Source organism: Eublepharis macularius, chromosome 4, assembly GCF_028583425.1.
Source record: "Eublepharis macularius isolate TG4126 chromosome 4, MPM_Emac_v1.0, whole genome shotgun sequence".
Classification (NCBI taxonomy): Eukaryota; Metazoa; Chordata; class Lepidosauria; order Squamata; family Eublepharidae; genus Eublepharis; species Eublepharis macularius.
The window spans coordinates 57,315,515-57,321,907 of NC_072793.1; positions in this window are offsets into that span (position 1 = coordinate 57,315,515).

The window sequence follows — 6,393 nt, forward strand, 5'->3', positions numbered from 1 at the left end:
AAAGTAACAGCTGCTTCTTGTAGTACACCTAGCAAGGTGCTTATGAATGGGAGACATTTGCATGTTTTTTTTTGTTGCAGAGTTCCCCAAGCTTGCTTCTTGCCTGGGGCAACAGTGTAGGATTTTTGATCTCTATCTGGCTGGCTTGTTACCCAAATTGTGTGTGGGGGGGGGTCCTCCTTGCGAGTTTGGGGGCATTAGCATACAAGGAGATGCAGTGAAGGGATAACTAGCAGGATCTCCACCAATGTATACCAGGATCATTACTTTAGAGAATTCACTGAAAGAACCGTGCGGATGTTCAACAGGAATGTTTTATTAAAGGGGCAGCAAAACAAACACATGAGTAAACGCACACAACATACACACAGAGCTAACTAGAAAACAGGGAGGAAGACAGAGATTCAGGGTTGGGTGATATTTACCAGTCTAGGAGATAGAGGATGCCCGTACATAGTAGCTGCTGAGCAACCAGTGCTTTGCGACAAGAGAAAGGAGAAGGCTCAGACACACATCTGAGGGTGTGCATAGGGTCCCAAGAACAGACACACTGAGCACATGCCAGGGTAGTCCAATTATACCATGGAATGTACCCTGGGTCAGGATCATGTCTTCTGCCCCCCAAAACAATGGCGTAATGGCTGTCTCCGGAGGTGAGACGATACAATAGGAAAGGCTTGATTAAACCTTCCCGGGTGTTATTAAAGGTAAAAAGTGATTGATGACCTGTGATGGTTGGATGGGAAAGGCTATCAGATCCTTGAGTAGCCTTGATTAAGAAGGTGGGTGAGAGAAGATTGGAGGGGTGTGGAGGAGATTAACTCAAACTCCTGGAAGACCCTTTTTGTCCTTACATTTTTGCACATTTCCAGGGTGTGGGGCTGCTAGCCAGTCCTGCCTCATGACTCACATTCCAGTGATTTCCCTTCCAGCTGGATTGGAAACTATTCTGCCTGGCCAAGCAATGAGCCATGTACTTGGAGCACATGAGGGGTAGGATTTATGTTATAGCCATATTCATAAACTTACCTATTAGTGTGAGGGTATGGTTTGACTGCTAACAGGCTGGGATAATAGAATTCTTTTACTAGTTTTGTTCTTGTTACAGTGTAGGCTTATTATATAAATAGACCTGATACTGAGGGTTTGGTAAGAGTCTAATTTGGAATAGAAAGATTTTTGAAGGGTGCTTTCCATGGTCACAGATGCAGAGGAGTTAGCCGTGTTAGTCTGTGGTAGCAAAATAAAAAAGAGTCCAGTAGCACCTTTAAGACTAACCAATTTTATTGTAGCATAAGCTTTCAAGAATCAAGTTATCTTCGTCAGATGCATGATACAGAGACTGGTCAAATATAGAAGAGGTACAATTACAGGACCCAATGGCATCAACTACACTGTCTCTGGCTCTTACAGCTGCTCATCCTCCAATCTGATATATGCCCTCATGTGCCAACAATGTCCATCTGCTCTGTACATTGGACAAACCAGCCAACCTCTACGCAAAAGAATAAATGGACACAAATCTGACATTAGAAATGGCAACGTCCAGAAACCAGTGGGAGAACACTTCAATCTACCAGGACATTCCATCAAAGACTTAAAGGTCACTGTAGTTCAACAGAAACCTTTCAAAAACAAAATCCAGTGGGAGGCTGCTGAACTGGAATTCATATGCAAATTTGACTCTGTCAAGCTGGGACTGAATAGGGACTATGAATGGTTATCACATTATCACAGGTAACAGATTTCCTTTACAGAGGCGGGGTCTGGGGGAGCTCAGTGGCACCTGGCGTGGGCTTTCGGGGACCACAGATCTCTTTGTCAGATGCATCTGGCAAGGAGAGCTGTGGTTATCGAAGGCTCATACTGCATTGGAATTGGATGGTCTAGCTGTTTGGCTGCTACAAACTAACAGGGCAAACTCCTTTGAAGCCAACTGATCCACACACCAAAAGGAGATGTTTACATATACTAGCAAAGGAATGTTTTGGTTGCACGCACCCTCCCCTTCCCCCCCCCCCTAATTGCCTCTTCTCTCTCCTCCCCTTCTCTCCCTCCTCTTCTATATTTGACCAGTCTCTGTATCATGCATCTGACGAAGAGAACTTGATTCTCGAAAGCTTATGCTACAATAAAGTTGGTTAGTCTTAAAGGTGCTACTGGACTCTTTTTGATTTTGAAGGGTGCTTGTTACCTAATCACATGTGTGCACACCCTAAGGCATCGGGGGTGGGGTGGCATCCGAACTAGTCATTCATAGCTGAATGGTCCAAGAGGGCTGTGTGTGTAATCTCTCAGTGCTATGCATCAGTGTTTGGATCTTTGCACTGTATGGTGTGGGGGCATGGCATTGGGGACACATGTAATGAGGCTGAGCTTAGAACAAAGGTGGGATTGCCCAAATTCTGCCATATCCAATGGAGGAACCTACACAATGGGAGGAGGGACTAAGCTTAATTATTTTTGCAGATTGTACCTAATAAACCCTAGTTCAGGGTTCCCCAACATGGTATGCTACAGTTCGTGAGGCCTGTTGTGTGCTTCAGGAAAGTAAGTGGGGCTATTGTGAAGGCAGGACCAGTGACTGCCTTCATACAAATAAAGGGCCTTTTTCACTTTGGCTGCGGTAGGTTTATGTTATTCCCCCTTGGTCATTATTTCTTTGTGTCTTTAACCTGTTATCTCCATATTTTGTCTTGGTGTTCTACCCCCTTCCTCTTGTGTATGTAATGTGTATTAGGCTCTGCTTCCTATGGCAGCAATTTAATAGTGGTACTTGCCACCCTGCCTCAGAATTCCAAAGCTGCCTGCAGGCTCCAAAAGGTTGGGACCCCTGCCCATGCGTTGGGACTAGGGGTGTGCAAGCCAAAAATTTTCGGCTAAAGCAGAAAGCAGAAAGCCGAAAGAGGATTCTCTTTCATATAAGCCGAAAGCCGAAACGGCCAGCCATTTCGGCTTTCGGCTTTCGGCTTACTTTCGGCTTTTGGCTTTAGGCTTTTTCAATGGGAAAATGCCTCCGGCGTCTTCCTGGACGTCTGGGGGAGGCATTTTCCCACCGAATCAGCCCAAAATTGGTGGGGACCTTCCTCTAACCCCTCTCTACAAACCCCCCAAGTTTCAGACCGATTGGACTTTGGGGGGCCATGTTATGGCCCCCCAAAGCAGGTCCCCCTATCCTCCCATAAGAAAGCGAAGGAGCAGCATATTGTTAGCATGCTGCTGCTCATCTTCTTCATTATTTCCTATGGGGAAAAATGAAGAAGCAGGCTTCCTTTGCCAGGGGTGGCATTTTGCATGCAAAATGCCCCCTTACCCTCAGGGGCCCTTCTCCCACCCTTCCTCCCACCCCCCACCAAGGCTCAGCCTGCTCCCACTTGGGGGGGGCATTTCATGGCCTCCCCAAGTAGGTGCTCTGCTCTCATCTCTACCACTGACAGCTGGGGGAGGCTTGTCTTGCCAGGGGTGGCATTTTGCATGCAAAATGCCCCCCAGCCCTCAGGGGCCCTTCTCCCACCCCTCCTCCCACCCCCACCAAGGCTCAGCCTGCTCCCACTTGGGGGGGGGCATTTCATGGCCTCCCCAAGTAGGTGCTCTAATCTCTACCACTGACAGCTGGGGGAGGCTTGACTTGCCAGGGGTGGCATCAGAGAATCACAAAGCATGATTCCTGTCAAAAACACTTTATTTCTTGAACAGCTTTAGGTTACACAGCAGGGGGGAACACCAAAGGGCATGGCAGCACTATCTTACACAAAAATAACACAACTCACTTAACATCAGAGAATCACAAAGCACAATTCCTGTCAAAAACACTTTATTTCTTGAACAGCTTTAGGTTACACAGCAGGGGGGAACACCAAAGGGCATGGCAGCACTATCTTACACAAAAATAACACAACTCACTTAACATCAGAGAATCACAAAAACACAATTCCTGGGAAAAACACTTTATTTCTTGAACAGCTTTAGGTTACACAGTAGGAGGGCACAACAGGGCATGATAGCAATGTACTACAAAAAATAATACAACCCACTTCACCGTTTTTGACAGCAATTGTGTTTGTGTGATTCTCTGATGTGAAGTGAGTTGTGTTATTTTTGTGTAGTACACTGCTTTCCTGCTCTGTTGTGCCTTCCTACTGTGTAACCTAAAGCAGTTACAGAAATAAAGTGCTTTTGACAGCAATTTTTGGGGTGATAGTTTAATGTGAAGTGAGTTGTGTTATTTTTGTGTAAGATACTGCTTCCATGCCCTTTGGTGTTCCCCCCCTGCTGTGTAACCTAAAGCTGTTCAAGAAATAAAGTGTTTTTGACAGGAATTGTGCTTTGTGATTCTCTGATGTTAAGTGAGTTGTGTTAATTTTGTGTAAGATACTGCTGCCATGCCCTTTGGTGTGCCCCCCTGCTGTGTAACCTACAGCTGTTCAAGAAATAAAGTGTTTTTGACAGGAATCGTGCTTTGTGATTCTCTGATGTTAAGTGAGTTGTGTTAATTTTTCTGTGTGGGGGACTGCTGGTGTAATGTGTCATTATGCTTTGCCTACTTGTACTTTGGAAGGGAGAAAATAATTTTTTAAAAACTTTATTTTGTGTTGTTCTTGTTTTATTCTTTGTTGTGCAGTTGGTTCCCATCATAGGGAACAATGGGGCTGGCTGGCCAGCCATCTCTGTAGGTGGTGGGGGAATTTGAGGGAGGGTGTCTGTGGTTCAGGTGCTCTTTCACAGGGACCAGCTGGCACTCAGAAGTGTGCCCACCATTGTGGCACCCCTGGGCTGTGCAGAATTGCCCATGGAAAGAGAGTTTAGAAGTTCCCAGCATAGGGAACAAAGGAAGAGGGCTGGCCTTTGCCAGCCTGTTCCTGGGGTTATGGGTGTGGGGCTGCTGGGGGTGGATTTGGGTCTGTGAGGGGCTAATGTGGGGATTTGGGTCTGTGTGTGGCAGCTGGGGGGGAATTGGGTTTGTGTGGGGCTGTAGGGGGTGGACTTTGGGGGCTGAGAGAACCTACTTGGGGAGGCCATGAAATGCCCCCCCAAGTGGGAGCAGTCTGAGCCTTGGTGGGGGGTGGGAGGAAGGGTGGGAGAAGGGCCCCAGAGGGCTGGGGGGCATTTTGCATGCAAAATGCCACCCCTGGCAAGACAAGCCTCCCCCAGCTGTCAGTGGTAGAGATGAGAGCACCTACTTGGGGAGGCCATGAAATGCCCCCCCCCAAGTGGGAGCAGTCTGAGCCTTGGTGGGGGGTGGGAGAAGGGCCCCAGAGGATTGGGGGGCATTTTCCATGCAAAATGCCACCCCTGGCAAGACAAGCCTCCCCCAGCTGTCAGTGGTAGAGAATGAGATTAGAGCACCTACTTGGCCCCCCCCAAGTGGGAGCAGGCTGAGCCTTGGTGGGGGGTGGGAGGATGGGTGGGCGAAGGGCCCCTGAGGGTGAGGGGGCATTTTGCATGCAAAATGCCACCCCTGGCAAAGGAAGCCTGCTTCTTCATTTTTCCCCATAGGAAATAATGAAGAAGATGAGCAGCAGCATGCTAACAATATGCTGCTCCTTCGCTTTCTTATGGGAGGATAGGGGGACCTGCTTTGGGGGGCCATAACATGGCCCCCCAAGGTCCAATCGGTCTGAAACTTGGGGGGTTTGTAGAGAGGGGTTAGAGGAAGGTCCCCACCAATTTTGGGCTGATTCGGTGGGAAAATGCCTCCCCCAGACGTCCGGGAAGACGCCGGAGGCATTTTCCCATTGAAAAAGCCTAAAGCCGAAACGTTTCGGCTTTTTTTCTTTCGGCTACCCGAAACGTTACGGCTTAGCCCGAAACGTTTCGGCTAACCTGAAAGAAGCCGAAACACTTTTGTTTCGGCTTTCTTTCGGCTTTCAGAAAGCCGAAATGCACATCCCTAGTTGGGACTCCATGCATAGGGATGCCAGGTCTCTCGGTATAGCAGGAGATCTCCGGTCCTCTGCTGTATTTGCCTTCCACAGCTCAGCTGGACAGCAGGAAGAATTTTCTGGGTGAAATGTAGACTATGTTAGAGCATCATCCCTGTGCAATGGAATCATTTCCATGTTCTGCTGGAAGTGATGTCATAGTGCTAAGGATGCAATCCTCTCCGCCCCCCCCATCTCCTGCCAGTTGTCAAGCCATGCCTGGCAACTCTACCTATGCATTTTGCCTGTCTTTATTTCAGGGTATGGGGGCAAATTACACTCACTGCTTACTTTAAAAAGTTGGGAGTTTTAAAGTTAAATTCCAATTGCATCATAGCCTATGGCATGAATCCTAAGGTGTTGTCTTATCAGAATGGCTTTCCAACTGTAAAGGAATGGAGGGAGATTTTTTTGTTAATTACCTTTTATTGCTGCAGTGCAGACGTCCACTTCCCTGTACACAAATTACTTT